The sequence below is a fragment of the Tachyglossus aculeatus genome, chromosome 1 (assembly GCF_015852505.1).
Source record: "Tachyglossus aculeatus isolate mTacAcu1 chromosome 1, mTacAcu1.pri, whole genome shotgun sequence".
Classification (NCBI taxonomy): domain Eukaryota; kingdom Metazoa; phylum Chordata; class Mammalia; order Monotremata; family Tachyglossidae; genus Tachyglossus; species Tachyglossus aculeatus.
Window position 1 is genome coordinate 140,574,390 of NC_052066.1, and position 23,804 is coordinate 140,598,193.

The 23,804-nt window shown below is 44.7% G+C and overlaps 1 protein-coding gene, 1 non-coding gene and 1 pseudogene across 3 annotated transcripts in view; all 3 read right to left on the reverse strand.

Moving 5' to 3' along the window:
* The window catches only part of MAP4K3 (mitogen-activated protein kinase kinase kinase kinase 3), a 251,546-nt gene that overhangs the window by 180,781 nt on the left and 46,961 nt on the right, over positions 1-23,804 (reverse strand). The gene's annotated exons all lie outside the window — the stretch shown is intronic.
* On the reverse strand, positions 14,037-14,143 carry LOC119937881. Its single transcript, XR_005454257.1, has one exon. It is a non-coding gene; the product is annotated as a U6 spliceosomal RNA (small nuclear RNA).
* On the reverse strand, positions 15,380-15,449 carry LOC119933874 (annotated as a pseudogene).

The following is a 23,804-nucleotide window of genomic DNA, read 5'->3' on the forward strand; positions in this document are numbered from 1 at the left end:
ACAGTGGGGTGCATCTCTAAAAAAAGCTGAACACAAAATAACCCACTTGTGTTTTAAACAGGATGAACTATACAGTTGAGAGATTATACCATTTAATGTCCCACAGTCTCTCTAGACTGTAAACAAACATTAATGTTTTTCAACAGCAACTTCCCACGCTTCCTGCAAGTACCACGCTGCTGTTTCTTTAAAGATAACCTCCGAGATTTAGACTTGGAACTGGCATTCAAGTATTTTCTTAAAACTTAAGTCTGCTTTTAATTTCCTCTGCAATAACTGTGATATTAGCACACAATTCATCCAAGTTAGCGCACAATTCATCCACATCCACACATCCACACAAAAACTTCTGCAAACCAAATTTTAGTTAGCCAGTGAGACTTCTAAACCAGAGAGGCAGCGTGGCTCAGTGGAAACAGCCCGGGCTTTGGAGTCAGAAGTCACGGGTTCAAATCCCGGCTCCGCCAATTGTCAGCTGTGTGACTTTGGGCAAGTCACTTCACTTCTCTGGGCCTCAGTTCCCTCATCTGGAAAATGGGGATTAAGACTGTGAGCCCCACGTGGGACAATCTGATCACCTTGTATCCCCCCAGTGCTTAGAACAGTGCTTTGACATAGTAAGCACTTAAATACCAACATTATCATTATTATTATTATTATTAAACACCATCGGATGCTGCAGTGGTGGTAACCTATTTATTACTCTAATAACAAAGCAAACTGGCAAGACTTTGCAAGCTGTTCCCTCTAGACTGGGAAGGGATTGCATCTACGTATACTAATACGTACAGTATAGTATACTAATCGTATAATATCTAAGCACTATACTAAGTGCTTGGGAAGTACAAGTTGGCAACATATTAGAGACGGTCCCTACCCAACAGTGGGCTCACAGTCTAGAACGGATACACTGTAACAATATAACACACACATTCCCTGCCCACAGTAAGCTTACAGACTGGAGGAGGAGACGGACAATAAAACAAAACATGTGGACAGGTGTCAAGTCATCACAATAAACAGAAATAAAGCCAGCAGACAAGGTCACTCAGAAGACAAATCAGTCAGTCAGTCAGTCAATCGTATTTATTGAGCACTCACTGTATGCAGAGCACTCTATTTGAAGAGAGTACACCGTAACAATATAACAGACACATTCCCTGCCCACAACGAGCTTATAGTCTGGAGGAGGAGACAGACAATAAAACAAAACATGTGGACAGGTGTCAAGTCATCACAATAAACAGAAATAAAGCTAGCAGACAAGGTCACTGCAGACAAATCAGTCAATCGTATTTATTGAGCACTCACTGTATGCAGAGCAGTCTAAGTCTTTGAGAGAGTACACTGTAACAATATAACAGACACATTCCCTGCCCACAACGAGCTTATAGTCTAGAGGGGGAGACAGATATTAAGTGCTGTTGGGGCTGGGAGGGGGGATGAATAAAGGGACAGGAGGCAGGGTGACGCAGAAGGGAGTTGAAGAAGAGAAAAAGAGTGCCTAGTCAGGGAAGGCCTTCTGGAGGAAGTGTGCCTTCAATTGATGATGGCATTTATTAAGCACATACTATGTGCAAAAGCACTGTTCTAAGTGCTGGGGAAGTTACAAGGTGCTCAGGTTGTCCCACAGAGGGCTCACAATCTTAATCCCCATTTTTTACAGATGAGGTAACTGAGGCCCAGAGAAGTGAAGTGACTTGCCCAAAGTCACACAGCTGACAATTGGCAGAGCCAGGATTTGAACCCATGGCCTCTGACTTCAAAGCCTGTGCTCTTTCCACTGAGCCACGCTGCTTCTCTATCAAGAATTGCTTTCTTCAATCCGGCTTTGAAGGGTGAATGAATCCACTTCGGCTCAAACTGATTCTTCTCCCTATCAGCTTTAAAGACACATTCAATCTGTCACTAAATCCTGTCGGCTCAACCTCCATAACATCGCTAAAATCCGCCATCTCCTCCCCGTCCAGACTGCTGCCACATTAATCCAAGCACTTCTTCTAGACTGTGAGCCCACTGTTGGGCAGGGACCGTCTCTATATGTTGCCAACTTGTACTTCCCAAGCGCTTAGTACAGTGCTCTGCACACAGTAAGCGCTCAATAAATACGATTGAATGACTGAATGAATGAAGGGGGGCAGGAGGAGAGTAACCGTCTGTCGGATCCGCGGAGGGAGGGTGTTCCAGGCCAGAGGCTGGACGCGGGTGAGAGGTCTAGAGGTAGAATAAGCAGGTTAGAGGAGCAAAGGGTGTGATTTGGGGTGTAGTAAGATTATGTTGCCAATTTGTACTTCCCAAGCACTTAGTACAGTGCTCTGCACATAGTAAGCGCTCAATAAATACGATTGATGATGATAGTAAGAGAGCAGTGAGATGAGGTAGGAGCTGGGATTAAAACCCAGAAGTTAACTCTCCCCTCTTTCTCTCCTACAACGCTTCAGGTTGCTGGTGATTGCTGACGCTCTAGGATAACGCTAGCAAAATATTCTTGAAAGCTACAGTTAAAAAAAATAATTAACAGATTACTGCGCTGTGAGAATATAAACATTCAACTGGCTTCACAGTAAGGCCTCATTAATTAGGATCCCACATACCCAATTTTGATAACAACCCCTGCTTTATCCCTTGGCCCTCTCTACAGCTGCCAAAAGGCAGGCTTTTTATGAAAAGAAGTGCTTGATTTACACTTCTGTCAACAAGGCCCCAATTAAGCTGGGAGAAATATGAAGAGGCAACAGATGGGGAGAGGAGACCTTGATTTCCAACTTCCCCAGGCAAATTTAAAACGACCATCACAGATCAGTAGCACTGTGGCCTAGTGGAAAGGACACGGGACTAGGAGCCAGCGGACTTGGGTTCTAATCACAGTAAAATGGGGATTAAATCCTCAATCCTACTCCCTCAATCAATCAATCGTATTTATTGAACGCTTACTGTGTGCAGAGCATTGCACTAAGCGCTAGGGAAGTACAAGTTGGCAACATACTTTGACTCCTCTCCTCTCCCCCTCCTCATCCCCCCGCCTTACCACCTTCCCCTTCCCACAGCACCTGTATATCATCATCATCAATCGTATTTATTGAGCGCTTACTATGTGCAGAGCACTGTACTAAGCGCTTGGGAAGTACAAATTGGCAACATATAGAGACAGTCCCTACCCAACAGTGGGCTCACAGTCTAAAAGGGGGAGACAGAGAACAAAACCAAACATACTAACAGAATAAAATAAATAGAATAGATATGTACAAATAAAATAAATAAATAAATAGAGTAATAAATATGTACAAACATATATACATATACACAGGTGCTGTGGGGAAGGGAAGGAGGTAAGATGGGGGGGATGGAGAGGGGGACGAGGGGGAGAGGAAGGAAGGGGCTCAGTCTGGGAAGGCCTCCTGGAGGAGGTGAGCTCTCAGCACCTGAGAATGAATGAAGCACTGTTCTAAGCGCTGGGGGGTTACAAGGTGGTCAGGTTGCCCCACACTGGGCTAACAGTCTTCATCCCCATTTTACAGTTGGAACTGAGGCCCAGAGAACTGAAGTGACTTGCTCAAATCAATCAATCGTATTCACTGAGCGCTTACTGTGTGCAGAGCACTGTACTAAGCACTTGGGAAGTACAAGTTGGCAACATATAGTGACAGTCCCTACCCAACAGTGTTCTCACAGTCTAGAAGAGGGAGACAGAGAACAAAACCAAACATATTGACAAAATAAAATAAATAGAATAGATATGTATAAGTAAAATAGAGTAATAAATATGTACAAACATATATACATATATACAGGTGCTGTGGGGAAGGGAACCTGTATATATTTGTACATATTTATTACTCTATTTTACTTGTACATATTTACTATTCTATTTATTTTATTTTGTTAATATGTTTTGTTTTGTTGTCTGTCTCCCCCTTCTAGACTGTGAGCCTGCTGTTGGGTAGGGACCGTCTCTACATGTTGCCGACTTGTACTTCCCAAGCGCCTAGTACAGTGCTCTGCACACAGTAAGTGCTCAATAAATACGATGAATGAATGAATGAATGAATGACTGTGAGCCCCCTGCGGGATAAAGCGGTGATCAACCTGATTAACTTGTATCTACCCCAGCTTTTAAGAGAAGCAGCGTGGCTCAATGGAAAGAGCATAGGCTTGGGAGTCAGAGGTCATGGGTTCAAATCCCAGCTCCGCCACTTGTCAGCTGAGTGACCTTGGGGAAGTCACTTCACTTCTCTGTGCCTCAGTTCCCTCATCTGGAAAATGGGGATTAAGACTGTGAGCCCCATGTGGGACAAACTGATCACCTTGTAACCTCCCCAGCGCTTAGAACAGTGCTTTGCACATAATAAGCGCTTAACACATGCCATCATTATTATTATTATTATTTTTATTTTAGTACAGTGCTGGCACATATTAAATGCTTAACAACTACCATTAAAAACAAAAACATCAGTACAAGAGAAGCAGCACAGCGTCGTGGATAGAGCTTGGGCCTGGGAATCAGAAGGTCAGGGGTCCTAATCCCGGCTCTGCCACTTGTCTGCTGTGTGACCCTGGGCAAGTCACTTGGCTTCTCTGGGCCTCGGTTCCCCCATCCGTAAAATGGGGATTAAATCAGTTACTTCATCAGTACAGTGGGGATTGAGACTGTGAGCCCCACGTGAGACGGCACAGGGCCTGGCACATAGTAAGTGCTTAACAAATACCATCATATTATTATTATTATAATGAGAGGCTGATTAGGACACGCATCATGCCCACTGTTGGGTAGGGACCGTCTCTATATGTTGCCAAATTGTACTTCCCAAGCGCTTAGTACAGTGCTCTGCACACAGTAAGCGCTCAATAAATAACGATTGATTGATTGATCATGACGTTAAAGCTGATTTTAACACACACACACACACACACACACAGAAAGCAAATCACGTACATTCTGCAGCCATACCCTACCACCCCGCCTAGAATTTTCTACCCAAGCTACAGGGTTCCGGTAAACCGGGGGAATTTTAGTTCCAGCAACCCACTGGACTGTTTAGGAACCAAAAGTCAGTCCCCTTTGCCATCACCACTGTCACTGCTACCCACCCCTGACCTCAAATGGCAGAAAAACGGTGGGAGGGGAAGCAACATGGCCTAGTGGAAAAAGCACGGGCCTGGGAATCAGAATGACCTGGGTTCTAATCCGGGCTCCGCCACTTATCTGCTGGGTGACCTTGGGCCCGTCATTTCACTTGTACATATCTATCCTATTTATTTTATTTTGTTAGTATGTTTGGTTTTGTTCTCTGTCTCCCCCTTTTAGACTGTGAGCCCACTGTTGCGTAGGGACTGTCTCTATATGTTGCCAATTTGTACTTCCCAAGCGCTTAGTACAGTGCTCTGCACATAGTAAGCACTCAATAAATACGATTGATGATGATGATGATGATTTCACTTTTCTGGGCCTCAGTTCCCTTATCTGGAAAATGGGGATGAAGACTGTGAGCCCCTCTCCCTCTCTCCCCCCCTCTCCATCCCCCGTCTTACCTCCTTTCCTTCCCCACAGCACCTATATATGTATATATGTTTGTACATATTTATTACTCTAGTTATTTATTTATTTATTTTACTTGTACATATCTATTCTATTTATTTTATTTTGTTAATATGTTTGGTTTTGTTCTCTGTCTTCCTCTTCTAGACTGTGAGCCCACTGTTGGGTAGGGACTGTATATGTTGCCAACTTGTACTTCCCAAGCGCTTAGTAAGTGCTCTGCACACTGTAAGCGCTCAATAAATACGATTGATTGATTGCGTCCAACTGGATTAGCCTGTATCTACCCCAGCACTCAGTATAGTGCCTGGCACATAGTAAGTGTAAGCTCATCTCCAGACATTAAGCTGGTTGTGGGCACAGAGTGTCACTGTTCACTGTTGAGCTGTACTTTCCCAAAAGCTTAGTACAGGGCTCTGCACACAGTAAGCGCTCAATAAATATGACTGAGTGAATGAAGCATTTAACAAATACCATAAAATTATTATTATTATTTTAGTACAGTGCTGGCACATAGTAAATGCTTAACTACCATTAAAAACAAAAACTACCATAAAAGGGGGGTGTGGAGAGACTGTTCCCAGCTGGATTAGGCTTTATGCCTTCCAAGCAGCGCGGCTCAGTGGAAAGAGCACAGGTTTGGGAGTCAGAGGTCATGGGTTCTAATCCCGGCTCCGCCACTTACTGGTTGTGTGACTTTGGGCAAGTCACTTCACTTCTCTGTGCCTGAGTTACCTCATCTGGAAAATGAGGATTAAGATCGTGAGACCCACGTGGGACAACCTGATCACCATGTATCCCCCCGTGCTTAGAACAGTGCTTTGCACATAGTAAGTGCTTCACAAATACCATTATTATTATTATTATTATTATTTTCCTTTTGGGAAAAGCGTTCCAGGTGCCCCATCCAATCCACAATACATTGTGGATCGTGAAGTGTTGTGTGATCTGCACACAGTAAGTCCTTAATAAATACAACTGAATGAACTGACGTAGAACTGCCTTGAAAGAAACACACATTTTGACAATAGTTTTCCTAATTGGGCCTACTCTTTGTGTTCAGTCAGAATGTGTTAGGTTTTACTGGATGCATGTGGCACTAATTAGGAAATATGCATTCTCTAGGAATATCCTATATACTTCTGTTTATTCTCTCTCATTAAGTATATGGCTGGATTTCTACTTAGCCCTAGTCTAACAGAACATTGGATTGTCATTATGCCACGAGGGAAAGAAATGTCTTTTTTATGGTATTTGTTAGGCGTTTACTATGAGCCAGGCACTGTTCTAAGCGCTAGGGTAGACACAACCTAATCAGGTAGGATAAAAATCCATGTCCCACGTGGAGCTCACAATCTTAATCCCCATTTTTTAGATGTGGGAACTGAGGCCCAAAGAAGTGAAGTGACTTGCCCAAGGTCACACAGCAGACTGGTGGCGGAAATGGAATTAAAATCCAGGGCCGTCTGACTCCAGGTCTGTGCTCTATCCTCAAGGCAACGCTGCTTCTCTGTCTTCCGACAGTCCAGTGAAATAATAAAGTAGTGTCCTAAGGTTACATTTACTCTCCGTGCATACTGTTTACCCTCTGCCCATATCCCTGTGATTCATACATTCTGAAAATGACGTTTCAGGAAACTGGTCAAGGCTCTGTGATTTAGAAAAAGAAAAGCAGGAAAAAAAAAGACTGCGGTTGAGTTTAAATCAATCAATCAATCGCATTTATTGAGCGCTTACAGTGTGCAGAGCACTGGACTAAGCGCTTGGGAAGTCCAAGTTGGCAACATATAGAGACAGTCCCTACCCAACAGTGGGTTCACAGTCTAAAAGAGGGAGACCGAGAACAAAACCAAAAATACTAACAAAATAAAATAAATAGAATAGATATGTACAAGTAAAATAAATAAATAAGTAGAGTAATAAATATGTACAAACATATATACATATATACAGGTGCTGTGGGGAAGGGAAGGAGGTAAGATGGGGGGATGGAGAGGGGGACGAGGGGGAGAGGAAATCTCAGCTTCAAGAAAACTAAAGTCAAAATCTAATGGCTATTTCCACATTAAAGCCTCTAACAGTAAAAAAGAAACAGATCTAACTGCAGCTGCTTTTTAAACAGAACGTATAAAGCAGGATAAAGGTCACTTGCATAGGGTGGTGTAGAATAAAGTCAGGAGAAAGGTGATCACTGTAATAATAATAATGATGGCATCACTGTTGGGTAGGGACCATCTCTGTATGTTGCCAACTTGTACTTCCCAAGCGCTTAGTACAGTGCTCTGCACACAGTAAGCGCTCAATAAATACGATTGAATGAATTTATTAAGCGCTTATTATGTGTAAAGCACTGTTCTATGCACTGGGGTAGATACAAGGTGATCAGGTTGTCCCTCGTGAGGCTCACAGTCTTAATCCCCATTTTACAGACGAGGTAACTGAGGCACAGAGAAGTGACCTGCCCAGTCACACAGCTGATAAGTGGTGGAGCCAGAATTAGAACCCATGACCTCTGACTCCCAAGCCCGTGCTCTTTCCACTGAGCCACAATATTCCTTCCCCACTTGATCCACAAACCTGTAGGGATTAATTTAAAACCACCGAACACTTTGCAAATTTCGCTATTCAACCAAGGATCAAAGTTACCTGCTACAACAAGCCAACATAGAAACAACAATGATCAGTCAAATTGATAACATACTCTGCAATGGACAGAGCACGGGCCTTGGAGTCATGAGGTCATGGGTTCGAATCCTGCCTCGGCCACTTGCCTGCTGTGTGACCTTTGGCAAGTCACTTTACTTCTCTGGACCTCAGTTCCCTCATCTGCAAAATGGGTATTAAGACTGTGAGCCCCACATGGGAAAGCCCGCTGTTGCGTAGTGACCGTCTCTATATGCTGCTGACTTGTATTTCCCAAGTGCTTAGTACAGTGCTCTGCACACAGTCAGCGCTCAATAAATACAACTGAATGAATGAATGAAAGGACTGTGCCCAATCCAATTTACTTGTCTCCACCCCAGGGCTTAGTAGGTACATAGTAAGCACTTGACAAATATCAATCAATCAATCACTCGCATTTATTGAGCGCTTACTGTGTGCACAGCACTGTACTAAGCCCTTGGGAAGTACAAGTTGGCAACATATAGAGACAGTCCCTACCCAACAGTGGGCTCACAGTCTACAAGGAAATACCAGTTAACATTATCATTATTACTATAAGCTTGATACTGTATAAAAATACTCCCTTTCCAAGTAGACAAAGGGTATCGGGTGGGTACATCTTTCGGATATCTTGGGGCCTGCAATATTTTTTTGCTGGGACACGTTAGAATCTATTGATGGGGCTAAAAAAAAATGTAGTAGTGCAAAAGATTCTACCAAAAAGCCTTTTTTGGGGGAAGATAAATGGGATCGGACAGCTTCAGGTGGTAATTAGACTGTGAGCCCGCTGTTTCTAGACTGTGAGCCCGCTGTTGGGTAGGGCCTGTCTCTATATGTTGCCAGCTTGTACTTCCCAAGCGCTTAGTACAGTGCTCTGCACACAGTAAGCGCTCAATTGATTGATTGATAATTAGGGCAACTGCTTCACGGCACAAAGTCAGAGAAGCGTGGGTGGCTTGGTGGGGAAGGCGATGCCCTGCTCAAAAACTTGAAAGCCCCCAGCCCGAAGCATGGCACGACATGTTCGGGAGTGAAGTTGGGGGAAGGTATGAAAACTTCCCTCTCAGACATTCTCTAGGTCTGAGGTTCAAACAGATTTCCCTAAGACACCAGTTCCACTGTAGGTGTGGGGGTTAACACCATGGAAAAGAGTCCAAGTTAGGAACGGAGGAGGGTTTTGGGAAGATAAAGAGGTGCCAGGCTGGGCGGGTCTAGGAATGGAATTGCATATGACCGATGGAAAAATGCTCCCCATCTATGGCATTTATTGAGCACTTACTGCGGACAGAATAATAATACTAATAACTGCAGTATTCGTTAAGCGCTTACTGTGTGCCAAGCACTGTACTAAGCGCTGGGGTGGATCCAAGCAAATCAAGTTGGTTTGTGAGCCCCACGTGGGGCTCGCCGTCTCAATCCCCATTTCACAGATGAGGTAACTGAGGGCCAAAGCAAGTGACTTGCCCAAGATCACCCAGCAGACCCGCGGCAGGGCCGGGATTAGAACTCAGGACCTTCGGACTCCCAGGCTGGTGCTCTATCCATTACGCCCAAAGGGTGGAGATCCAAGTGGACTGAATCTCACGGAATTTATCGGTGGGCACTGAAGGATGCAGGTTAGGGGGCCCAGGTCGGGGATCAGAGCCCCGAGTCTACAGAGCATCAACCTCTTGGAAAACAAAGATCTCTACAATGAGAAGCAGCGTGGCTCAGTGGAAAGAGCCTGGGCTTTGGAGTCAGAGGTCAGGGGTTCGAATCCCGGCTCCGTCAACTGTCAGCTGAGTGGCTTTGGGCAAGTCGCTTCACTTCTCTCAGTTACCTCATCTGTAAAATGGGGATTAAGACTGTGAGCCCCACGTGGGACAACCTGATCAACTTGTAACCTCCCCAGCAATTAGAACAGTGCTTGGCACATAGTAAGCGCTTAATAAATGCCATTATTATTATTATTGTTATTATTATTATTACTACAATATACTCTGTGACAACATCAGAGCAGCCCAAATGGAACAAAGGACCCCAGCTACTCGTAGCAACGTGGATACTGAAAGGCTCTTCCCTGAAACACTTGGATATCGCGCATCTATCGGGACCGTGAATACAAACAGTAGGAAGCCACCCCACGGCGCTTACCTATGTATCTGCCATTTATTTATTTAGAACAACTCCTGTCTCCCCCTCCAGACTGTAAGCTCGCTCTGGGCAAGGAACGCATCCGTTATATTGCACTCTCCCAAGCGCTCCGTACAGTGCTCTGAAAATAGTAAGCGCTCAGTAAATACGACTGACACACAGCCTCACAGCCGTTCAGTACGTATCTGTAATTTATATTAATGGCTGTCTTTCTCTCCACACTGCAAGCTCCTTGTGGGCAGGGAATGTTTCCACCAACTCCGCTGTGTTGTGCTCTCCCAAGCGCTTAGTACATTGCTCTGCCCACGGTAAGGGCTCAATTAATACCACTGAGTCACTTAAAACTGAAGCAACGTGGCCTACTGGATACAGCAGGCCTGAGAGTCAGGGGACCTGGGCTCTAATCCGGACTCTGCCGCTCGCCGGCTGGGTGCCACTGGGGAAGTCACTTAATTTCTCTGGGCCTCAGTGCCCTCACCTGCAAAATGGGGATTCAGTCCCTGCCCTACTTTCCTACTTAGACTGTGAGCCCCATGTGGGACCTGATTCCCTTGTATCTACCCCAGAGCTCAGTAAAGGGCTTAGCCCATAGTAAGTGCTTAACCACAATTTGATGAAAACAGTTCCGTGACTTAGAAACTGCAAGAAATGCATCAGAGATGCCTTGCAGCTCCTCCCGGTTCTAACTCAATAGCGGCCGACAAAAGGCGGCAACAGATCGCCATAAGTTATGTGACAAATCACCATTTGGCATGCCAAGCTAAAGAGATCATCACAGCACCCCGGCTCCCGCCATTAACACGGCCCAAGATGGAACCACCCTCATCGCAGACAAATCATCGTCATCATCAATCGTATTTATTGAGCGCTTACTGTGTGCAGAGCACTGTACTAAGCGCTTGGGAAGTACAAGTTGGCAACATATAGAGACAGTCCCTACCCAACAGTGGGCTCACAGTCTAAAAGATCTTTGACGAGGATTCTCTCACAGATGGCAAAGAAAAACCTATAGTGATCTTTCTGAACATGCCTTCCATCGCCAACGAGGAGCCCTTTCAAAGCACAGAAATCTAGCTAAAATGCCAAGTATGACTTTAGTTTTAATTGGAGAGAAAGGAACTGTCCAGATGTTGTCAATCAATCAATCAATCGTATTTATTGAGCGCTTACTATGTGCAGAGCACTGCACTAAGCGCTTGGTAAGTACAAATTGGCAACATATAGAGACAGTCCCTACCCAACAGTGGGCTCACAGTCTAAGTAGAAAAGTCCAAAGGGAAAGAGGGTAAAGCCTGGATCGGATACACGCCTCCTCCTTTAGATTTAACATAAGGAATCGATCGATCAGTGGTATTTATTGAGCGCTATGTGCAGAGGGCTGTACTAAGCGCTTGGGAGAGTACAATAACAGAGGAAATGCCACCAGACTTCAGACAACCACCTGCTCGCCCTCGTCAAGAAGAAAGGGGAAGAGCTGACTGGAAACTCTTAGGGCATCTTGCTACTTTCCATTTCCGACAAGATTGCGGCCAGAATCCTTCCAGACGGATTCCTGAAGAGCAGAGTCAAATGTCCATTTCCTGAATTGCAATGCGACTTCGGGGGGGTAAAAGGCAGCAGCCTGGCCGCTATGATCTTTGAAGCCTGACAGACACAGGAAAAGTGCAAGGAGTAACACTAAGACCCTTATACAGTTTACGCACATAGTAAGCGCTTAACAAATGCTATTATTATTATTATTATTATTATTATTACGCAGACCTTCACAGAAGCTTTGAGTGTTATCAACGAACCACAGCTCCGGGAATTGCTGGGCAACTGTTGTACTGTACTCTCCGAAGCACTCAGTACAGAGCTCTGCGCACAGTAAGCGCTCAATAAATACGACTGACTGACTAGACAAATTTGAATGCTCAGAGAAATGCACAAAAATCCTTCCACTATTCTACCACAGTGTGGTCTTTTTTTTATATTTAAGTGCTTACTTTCTGACAGGAAGTATACCAAAAGCTAGGGCAGATACACGATAATCAGGTTGGAAACACAATCTTAATCCTCATTTTACAAATGACGGGGCTGAGGTCCGGAGAAGTGAAGCAACTTATCCAAGGTCACACAGCAGACAAGTGGAGGAGCCAGGATTAGAACTCAGGTCCTCTGACTCTCAGGTTTTTCCATGAGGCCACGGTCGGTTAAGTCGTAGTTGAAAGTGCCCTGACTGACCCTTTTTCCATCCCTGGAATGAAGAAAGGTTATGTAACAGGTCCACTCCTGCTTGACCTATTCCATGCCATCGTGCTTGACTGCGCAAGGAATGGTGTTGAGGCTCGAATTAGAATATGCTTCTGATCAACAGGGGAAATTTTCCCGCTCAACTGGAAAGTACCGCTTTAAACTGACAACTCACAGCACCGACAAAAGAAGAATTTCTTTACACAGTTGGGATGGTGCTATAAACCGACAACAAATTTCAAGAAAACTGAGCTTATGTACCAGTTTACCCCCAGGACATACTATAGATACACAAAGATTTTTTTCTTTGATAGTATTTACCAAGCAGTTACTATGTTCCAGGCACTGTTCTAAGCGCTGAGATACACACAAGTTAATTATGTTGGACACAGTCGCAGCCTTCATCCCCATTTTACAGATGAGGTAACTGAGGCCCAGAGAAGTGAAGTGACTTGCCCAAGATCACACAGCAGACAAGCGGCGGAGGTGGGATTAGAACCCAGGTCCTTCTGACTCCCGGGCCTGTGCGCTCTATCCATCAGGCCACGCTGCTTTTCTGGCAATCTGCTGCTGCCGGATTTTCACTGGCAAAAAGGGTCTCTAGCAGTCATCGGATTATACTACAGAGGCAGAACAATGTACAACGTTCAATGATAGACAAAGAACTATCTTTTTCTATAGAGAAGCAGCGTGGCTCAGTGGAAAGAGCCCGGGCTCTGAAGTCACAGGTCATGGGTTCAAATCCCAGCTCTGCCTATTGCCAGCTGTGTGACTTTGGGCAAGTCATTTCACTTCTTTGGGCCTCAGTTACCTCATTTGTAAAATGGGGATTAAGACTGTGAGCCCCCTGTGGGACAACCTGATCACCTTGTAACCTCCCCAGCACTTAGAACAGTGCTTTGCACATAGTAAGCGCCGAATAAATGCCATTATTATTAACTAGAAAACAGAACCAGAAAGGCCGATGTGACTTTTGGAAGACTGACAGAGGGTGGCCACGGAAGGGCACCAAGCCCTATAACCAGCCTGAAGGTCGATAAGGATGTGGTGTTCCTCATGTTCTATATTCATTAATTCATTCATTCAATTGTATTTATTGAGCGCTTACTGTGTGCAGAGCACTGTACAAAGTGCTTGGGAAGTACAAGTTGGCAACATATAGAGACGGTCCCTACCCGACAACGGGCTCACAGTCTAGAAAGGGGAGACAGACAACAAAACAAAATATATTAACAAAATAAAATAAATGGAATAGTAAATATGTACAAGTAAAATTGAGTAATAAAGCTGTACAGACATATATACAGGTGCTGTGGGGAGGGGAAGGAGGTAGGGCTGGAGGGAGGGGGAGAGGAAGGAGGGGGCTCAGTGTGGGAAGGCCTCCTGGAGGAGGTGAGCTCTCAGTAGGGCTCTGAAGGGAGGAAGAGAGCTAGCTTGGCGGATGTGCAGAGGGAGGGCATTCCAGGCCAGGAAAAATATGGAATGCTTCATGAATTTGCGTGTCATCCTTGTGCAGGGGCCATGCTAATCTTCTCTGTATCGTTCCAATTTTAGTATATGTGCTGCCGAAGCAAGCACAATAATTCTCTCTCTAGAATGCAAGCTCGTTGTGGGCACGGCAGAGTCTACCAACTCTGTCATACTGTATTCTCACAAGTGCTTAATAATAATAATAATAACAATAATAATAATAATAATAATGGCATTCGTTAAGCATTTACTATGTGCAAAGCACTGTTCTAAGCACTGGGGGGATACAAGGTGATCTGGTTGTCCCACGTGGGGCTCACAGTCATCATCCCCATTTTACAGATGAGGTAACTGAGACTCTGAGAAGTTAAGTGACTTGCCCAAGGTCACACAGCAGACATGTGGTGGAGCCGGGATTCGAACCCACGACCTCTGACTCCAAAGTCCGGGCTCTTTCCACTGAGCCACGCTGCTTAATACAGTCCTCTGCAGACAATACACGCTCAATAAATGCGATGGGGTGACTGACTTTTTTATGGTATTTTCTAAGTGCTTACTATGCGTTAGGCACTGTACTAAGCAATGAGGTAGATATAAGCTAAGCAGTTTGGGCATTGTCCATGTCCCATATGGGGTTCGCAGTATGTATATATGTTTGTACGTATTCTATTTATTTTATTTTGTTAATATGTATTCTTTTGTTCTCTGTCTCCCCCATGTAGACCGTGAACCCACTGTTGGGTAGGGACCGTCTCTATATGTTGCCAACTTGTACTTCCCAAGCGCTTAGTACAGTGCTCTGCACACAGTAAGCGCTCAATAAATACAATTGATTGAATGAATGTATGAATGAATGAATGAATGAATGAATTCCCCATTTTCCACATGAGGTAACCGAGGCTCAGAGAAGTGAAATGACTTGCCAGAGGTCACACAACAGACAAGTGGCGGAGCCCGGATTAGAACCCAGGTCCTCCGGCTCCCCAGACCCAACTCTTTCCACAAGGCCACGCTGCTTCTCAATGGCCCAGCGACCCAAGGAGGCGTCCGGCTTCTTGAACCGTTTCGCCAGTGGCGCCATGGACTCGAACTCAGAATGAAAGGGCAAGCTGAGATTACCAACAGCGAGGTCTCAGAATGTGGTCGGTTCACTCGAGGGGAAGCGATGCTCCCCACAACGTAGCTTTTCTGGTTTTCTGGTTTAATGATGGCATATTTATTAAGCTCTTACTATGTGCTGTTCTAAGCGCTGGGGATTACAAGGTGATCAGGTTGTCCCACGGGGGGCTCACAGTCTTCATCCCCATTTTACAGATGAGGGAACTGAGGCCCAGAGAAGTTAAGTTGCGCAGGGGCCATGCTAATCTTCTCTGTATCGTTCCAATTTTAGTATGTGTGCTGCCGAAGCAAGCACAATAATTCTCTCTCTAGAATGCAAGCTCGTTGTGGGCAGGGCAGAGTCTACCAACTCTGTCATACTGTATTCTCTCAAGTGCTTAATAATAATAATAATAATAATAATAATAATAATTATGGCATTTGTTAAGCACTTACTATGTGCAAAGCACTGTTCTAAGCGCCCAAAGTCACACAGCTGACAACTGGCGGAGCCAGGATTTGAACCCATGACCTCTGACTCCAAAGCCCGTGCTCTTTCCACTGAGCCACGCTGCTTCTCCAATGGTTTGGGATGTGTGAGGGGAACAGACTCTCTGCAAGATACCCAAGTAGATAATTCAATCGTACTTATTGAGCACTTACTGTGTGCAGAGCACTGTAGTAAGCGCTTGAGAAGTGCAAGTTGGCAACATACAGAGACGGTCCCTACCCAACAGCGGGCTCACAGTCTAGAAGATGAAGCACGGTCTCAAAACTGCAACCCAGCAGTGAACTGTTGGGAGACCACTTTGGTGAGCAGAAAGTAGCAGGGCACGATGCTTTTCTTAAGGAGCCTGGCTCAGTGGAAAGAGCCCGGGCTTGGGAGTCAGAGGTCAAGGGTTCTAATCCCAGCTCCGCCACATGTCTGCTGTGTGACACTGGGCAAGTCACCTAACATCTCTGAGCCTCCATTACCTCATCTGGAAAATGGGGATTAAGACTGTGAGCCCCACGTGGGACAACCTGATCACCTTGCATCCCCCCAGCGCTTAGAACAGTGCTTCGCCCATAGTAAGCGCTTAACAAATGCCATCATTATTATTATTTTACTTAAGCAAAGGTTACGTGGTTATCAGGAGGCAGATTAAAACACACGAATTTCTTCCAACTGTAGGCTCATTATGGGCAGGGACTGTGCCAACCGTTCTACTGTACTCTCACGGGTGTTTAGTACAGTGCTCTGCACACAGTAAGTGCTCATTAAATACCACTGATCGACCGTTCGGCTGGTTGACATTCCCCGTGTTGGCCAAAAGCACCCGCACTACAAGCAACCGTCTTTTCGTGCCAACGAGCCGGAGGGGCTTGTCGGTCGGTCGTCGGCCTTTTCAGCACACTCGCACACGCGTGATGACGACCTCGCTGTCGGCGGCATCGTCTTTGAAAACTAAGAATTGTGGTTTGTGTGAAGTGCTCACCGGGTGCCAAGCGCTGACATGAATACAAGCAAATCGGGTCGGACGTAGTCCCCGTCCCACACGGGGCCCACAGCCTCAAAGGCCATTTTAATCAATCAATCGTATTTATTGAGCGCTTACTGTGTGCAGAGCACTGGACTAAGCGCTTGGGAAGTACAAGTTGGCAACATATAGAGACAGTCCCTACCCAACAGTGGGCTCACAGTCTAAAAGGGGGAGACAGAGAACAAAACCAAACATACTAACAAAATAAAATAAATAGAATAGATATGTACAGGTAAAATAAATAGAGTAATAAATATGTACAAACATATATACATATATACAGGTGCTGTGGGGAAGGGAAGGAGGAAAGATGGGGGGATGGAGAGGGGGACGAGGAGGAGAGGAAGGAAGGGGCTCAGTCTGGGAAGGCCTCCTGGAGGAGGTGAGCTCTCAGTAGGGCCTTACTGATGAGGTCACTGAGGTCCAGAGACGTGAAGTGACTTGCCCCCAGGTCACACCGCGGATAAGAAGCGGAGCCAAGATTAGAACCTACAACCTCCTGACCCCCGGGCCTGCGCTCATTCATTCATTCATTCAATCGTATTTATTGAGCGCTTACTGTGTGCAGAGCACTGTACTAAGCACTTGGGAAGTACAAGTTGGCAACGTACAGAGATGGTCCCTACCCAACAGTGGGCTCACAGTCTAGAAGGGGGAGACGGAGAACAAACCAAAACATATTAACAAAATAAAATAAACAGAATAAATATGTAAAATTAAATAAATTTCATTTTATATACATAAAATAAAAAAATAAAATAATACCCCCTTCAGCATGCATCAAAGTGAGTAAGGCTGATTTACCTTAAGTGTTTAAGTGCTCGATTCTCTACGCCATGCTGCTTCTCTGGCAAAGTAGGAGGGCCTTTACAGACAAACGGTGCCTCCGGGGTTAGGGAAGTTTTAAACTTTTAGATTTTATTTTTGGTTTTACACCTCAGAGTATTCGTACCGGCCGGTGGCTACTTCTTTAGAACTAGTTCTGTATCGTTTTGAGTTGCTGCTGGAATTCTCGCTCTTGGTTATCTCTGTACTTCATTTAAAGCCATTTTTAAAGGGCGGTTCACCTTTTGCTGCTCATCGGTGATCTGAGAATCGACTGAAACTGAAAATTCCAAATGCTCTCAAATTATTTTTAAGACGTCTGTCCCTGTGATTCAGCTAAACCCTTTATCACTGCAGAAGCCATTAAATTAAGGTGGTTTTTATTCTTTTCCAGTTATATCAATCAATCAATCAATCGTATTTATTGAGCGCTTACTGTGTGCAGAGCACTGTACTAAGCGCTTGGGAAGTACAAGTTGGCAACATATAGAGACGGTCCCTACCCAACAGTGGGCTCACAGTCTAGAAGAGGGAGACAGAGAACAAAACATATTAACAAAATAAAATAAATAGAATAAATATGTACAAGTAAAATAGAGTAATAAATATGTGCAAACATATATACATATATACAGGTGCTGTGGGGAAGGGAAGGAGGTAAGGCGGGGGGGAGACAATATGCACGATTGCTTTGGTTACGTGATACTGGCATATATGTATGGCCCTTCTAAACTGTGAGCCCGTTGTTGGGTAGGGACCGTCTTTATATGTTTATGTTGCCGATTTGTACTTCCCAAGCGCTTAGTACAGTGCTCTGCACACAGTAAGCGCTTAATAAATACAATTGAATGAATGAATGAATGAAAAGTTAGAGGAGAGAGTGAAATGACAACGAGGTGAGTGGATCTAAATGGCTGGAGAGAGAGAGAGAGAGAGAGAGAGAGAGAGAGACAGACAGACAGACAGACAGACAGACAGACAAGCAAGCAAAAAAGTCTGTCACCAGGAAGCACAATTCCCTTGGTCAGACGGGTCGAATGGACATTACCTGGGGAGAAAGGGTAAGTACGGTCGCTGGGAACTCATTTCCTGGACCCAACGCTCTTCAGGAGCGCCGACAGAAATGCAGAACAACAACAGTGTTAAAGATGTGCGCATAGCTTTAATTCTATTTGTTCTGACGATTTTGACACCTGTCTACATGTTTTGTTTTGTTATCTGTCTCCCCCTCTAGACTGTGAGCCCACTGTTGGGTAGGGACCGTCTCTATACGTTGCCGACTTGTACTTCCCAAGCGTTTAGTACAGTGCTCTGCACACAGTAAGCGCTCCATAAATACGACTGACTACATGAAAGAACGAATAGTGATTTACCCGGCCACCTTGAAGCAGTTTCCAGTTCTTTCCCCGTGGGTAATTCATCCACCCTTGCGACAAATAGGAAAACGATCGTCTAGGCCTCCGCACCCTTTACTTACACGCCTACGCAAATTGTCGGTTCTTCAGTAGTGGTGATTTTGCTCTGAGATCTGGAGAGAGTGCTGTGGTGGTACTAGGTAACATTTATCCGTCATTGATCATCTGGACGGAATGCAGAGCGACGGGAGAAGAACCGGTTGTATACAGGCAGCATCAGCCAATTAACAGCACTAAAGACTGTGGTATTTGTCACGCGCTTACTATGTGCCAAGCTCTGCAGACTGGAGTAGATAGAATACAATCAGACACATTCCTTGGCCCAAGTAGGACTCACTGTCTAAGCAGGAAAAAGAAATGGTATTTTACCCCCATTTTATTAATAATAAAGATGGTACTTGTTAAGCGCTTATAATGTTATCCAAGCACTGGGACTGACTCAAGCTAATCAAGTTGGACACAGCCCCCGTCCCATGTGGGGCTCACAAGTCTAAGGAGAAGGGAGTGGGATTTAATCCCCACTTTATAGATGAGGAAACTGAGGCCCAGACTGCGTGTAAGCAGTTGAGTAGCAGAGCCGGGATTAAACGCCCAGGCCCCTGTTCTTTCTGCTAGGCCACTCTGCTTCCTATTTTACAGACGAGGAAACTGGCGGATTGAAGTTAAGTGACTTGCCCAAGGTCACTCGGCAGGAATGAGGAAGAACCTGGCTTAGGACCCAGGTCTCCTGACTCCCAGAGAAGCGCTTTTTCCTTTAGGCTGCCCTGTATCTAGTGGGCAGTTAAGGTGGGCGAGTTTTAGAGCAAGTTTTGTTCAATGGATGGCTCTGTTAAAGAAATGACTGCAACTTCAAAACGGCCCAGGAATTGGCAAACCTATCCAGGAGTTTACAGAATAATGGTATTTGTTCAGCACTTACTTTGTGCCAGGCACTGTACTAAGCGCTGGGCACTTTATCCTCTCAGGAGTTAGAACCCAGCTATATTTCTCTCTTCTTAGCTACCGAAGAAAGAAAGCCAGGCTGCTACTACTATTTTATCCCAACATTCACAGATATCCACAGTCATGGGAGAAAGATGAAGAGGAAAAAAGAGCGGTTGAGAAATGAAGGGATTTTCCAATTGGCTCTAGCTGACAGGGCTGAAGGCCAGGAGATTTCAACTTTTCTTTTTCATTCGTTTCTCCACCCTCACCTAGGCAACAGAATCACACTTATTCCAGTTTAGGAAAACCGTAAGCCTGGATCTTGATTCAGTCCAGATTCCCCAGTTTGTGGTTTTCCAAAATATAAATTAAGGAAAATCATACTATATTTGGTTAACTAGTTTTAGAGAAAAATAGTTGTGGTTTCCAATGCTTTTTCACTGTGGAGGTAACATATAAAGTTGGGTTTTCTTCTTCTCCCTTTGTCTGGTTTCTGGGGTAGAGAAAATTCAAAATTCAAAAAAACGGTGAGCATATGTCTCTGTGTTCTCATGAAACTTTCAGGCTGATTTCAACCAAATTTGACAAAGATTTCAACCAATCTTTGAGAGACCATGGACAGGCTGGCAGATCTAGGGAAACCTCTAAGGGGGAGCAGGAGGCTAACAATTGATTTCCAATTTTTCTTCGACTGATTGGGATTTCAAATCACGAAGATCACTGGGGTACTCTTTAAATAACCCTGACTCTATAACATCAGGCATTACTTATAAGATCACAATAATGTCAGGGTTATTGCAAACTATTAAGACATAAGATAATTTAGGCCATTTATTCCACATCTTTCAAAATAATATGTGTCATTATGCGGCTGAAGGACAAGAGCTTGACTTTAATTACTTCTGAACAAAAAGTTACTTAGTTTTTCAAGTGTAGATCTCTGAACAGCTCAAGTAAAGCCTTCTCTCAAAGTTCCTGGCATGCTCCCTTGCTCAACTATGGGATTCCCAAAGATCTAAATTGAACTGGAGAAGCAGCAAGGTCTAGGGAATAGAGCCCGGGGCTGGGATTCAGACATGGGTTCTAATCCCGGCTCCGCCACTTGTCTGCTGTGTGACCCTGGGCAAGCCACTTCACTTCTCTGGGTCTCACTTACCTCATCTGTAAAATGGGGATTAAGACTTTGAAGTCCCATTGGGGACATTGACTATGTCCATCCGGATTACTTGGTATCTACCCCAGCGCTTGACAAATAGTAGGTGCTTAACGAATACCATTAAAAAAATTTTTTTTGGCAGGACCAAGCTCCAATGAAAGGGCAAGAGAGAGCAAGGGGGTGGCGGTTGGGGGGTAGGGGAGAAGGGGAAAGAGCTGAGTGAGCCTGAAATCATCTGTTCCCCAAAACAGGATAATCAGTCAATGGTATTTACTGAAAAGTTACACTGTGAGCAGAGCACTGTTCTAAGAACTTGGGAAAGTACAATATAACAGAGTTTGTAGACAAATTCCCTGCCCACAAAAACTAACCTTTTAAGGTCTATAGATAGAGTAGCAGTGAACTGACACCTAACTTTTTATAATATTTTGGCTAGTCCTACTTGAAAATTCTCACTAAACATTATGATTTTCACAGGTCTGTACGCCGGCAATTTGGCTGTACAAAATGGATGATAAGCCAAAGAAATATCATTCTATAAGCCCTTCTCTCCAAAAAGAGAAAATGTTTGGGGCTTTTGTTGGCTTTTTCAAATTTTTAAAGCCACAAGAAATATCAAGGATCTTTTCCTTTAACCACACCAGAGCTAAATAATCACAGTTTGCACCAATTACAAAGGAAACCTTGAAATGGGTATGAATGAACAATGACCTCTACTGAGTCTTCTACAACTCACTAAATTTCAGCATCTAAATCAAAGAAACTCTACCATCTCTCTCTAAACCATCTCAATAATGAAAACCGCATGGCTCAGCACCTGCAGAGTTTTCAAATTTTTCCTGCAAAGGAATGTTCTGTTCTAATGGGACACGGTAGAAGTCTTTCCCTTGGGAGGTATTTTAAGTGGAAATTAAAACCTCGAAGCACATTGGAAAATGGCACTAGTCTAAAAGTAGCAACAGTAGGTTAAACGACACCTGAACTTCCCATCATCTCTGGCGACCAAAATAGAGCTGAACTATCATAGCTGCCTTGAGTGAATCGCGGCTTTTGATCCCATTCCTCTTACCAAAAAATAATCATATCGAAAGTTGATGTGTTGGAAAACAATAATGCTTTACGTGTAGGACCATAGTTTATTAATAATAAAAATAATGGTATTTGTTAAACGCTAAGTGCTAGGCACTGTGCTAAGTCCTGGAGTGGAAACGAGCAAATCAAGTTGGACACAGTTTAGGGTTGGAAGTCCTCAGGGACCCGCTATCTAAACCTTGGTGTCCTTTGGTTCAGGGATCATCATCAATCATATTTATTGAGCGCTATGTGCAGAGCACTGTACTAAGCGCTTGGGAAGTACAAATTGGCAACATATAGAGACAGTCCCTACCCAACAGTGGGCTCACAGTCTAAAAGACTGTGTCTAAGGCCGTTGTGGGCAGGGATTGTCGCTCTTTTCTGCCGTATTGTACTTTCCAAGGGCTTAGTACAGTGCTCTGCACACAGCCGGCTCTCAATAAATATGACTGAATGAATGTTGTATCATACTCTCCCAGCTCCCGGTCTGGAGCTCTGCACACACTGAGTGCTCAATAAATACCACTGACTGATTGAGTGGGAAGTGGTTTTAAAACCTCAGCTATAATGTCTGTGAAATTCACAGTGACAAGGCAGTGGCAGCTTAGGAGAAACACCAATCACTGAATGTGAAAAAGTAATAAAGCCCCATCCATCTTCCAATGCTGAGGGCGTGAGGTTGGGGAAGGGGGATAATAATAATAATAATGATGGCATTTGTTAAGCGCTTACTATGTGCAAAGCACTGTTCTAAGCGCTGGGGAGGATATAAGGTGATCAGGTTGTTCCACATGGGGCTCACAGTCTTCATCCCATTTTACAGATGAGGTAACTGAGGCACAGAGAAGTTAAATGACTTGCCCAAAGTCACACAGCTGACAGTTGGCATAGCCGGGTTTTGAACCTATGACCTCTGACTCACAAGCCCGTATTCTTTCCATTGAGCCACACTGCTTCTCAATAATAATAATGATGGGATTTGTTAAGCGCTTACTATGTGCGAAGCACTGTTCTAAGCGCTGGGGGGGATACAAGGTGATCAGGCTGTCCCATGTGGGGCTCACAGTTTTAATCCCCTTTTACAGGTGAGGTAACTGAGGCCCAGAGAAGTGAAGTGACTTGCCCAAAGTCACACAGCTAAAAAGTGGCGGAGCCGGGATTAGAACCCATGACCTCTGGCTCCCAAGCCCATGCTCGTTCCACTGAGCCACGCTGGGGATCAATCAATCGTATTTATTGAGTGCTTACTGTGTGCACAACACTGTACTAAGCGCTTGGGAAGTACAAGTTGGCAACATATAGAGACGGTCCCTACCCAACAGTGGGCTCACAGTCTAGAAGGGGATGAAAGCAGAGGAAAAGGAGAAATATAAAGAGAGAAAACCCAAATGGGAGTGGCAGAAACTGAGGTACTGTGGTAAGCACCATATCACCAGAGGAAAGAACGTTGTACCCCATGCAGGGATGCCACATTTCACTATCAATCATATTTATTGGGAACTTGGGAGAGTAAAACAATGTAACAGACACATTCCCTGCCCACAATAAGCTTACAATCTGGGGGGAGAGAGACGTTAATAGACATCATGAGACTTTAGGAGAGGCAGCGTGGCTTAGTGGGAAGAGTAAGGGATTGGGAGTCGGAGGTCATTCATTCATTCGTATTTATTGAGCGCTTATTGTGTGCAGAGCACTGTACTAAGCGCTTGGGAAGTACAAGTTGGCAACATATAGAGACGGTCCCTACCCAACAA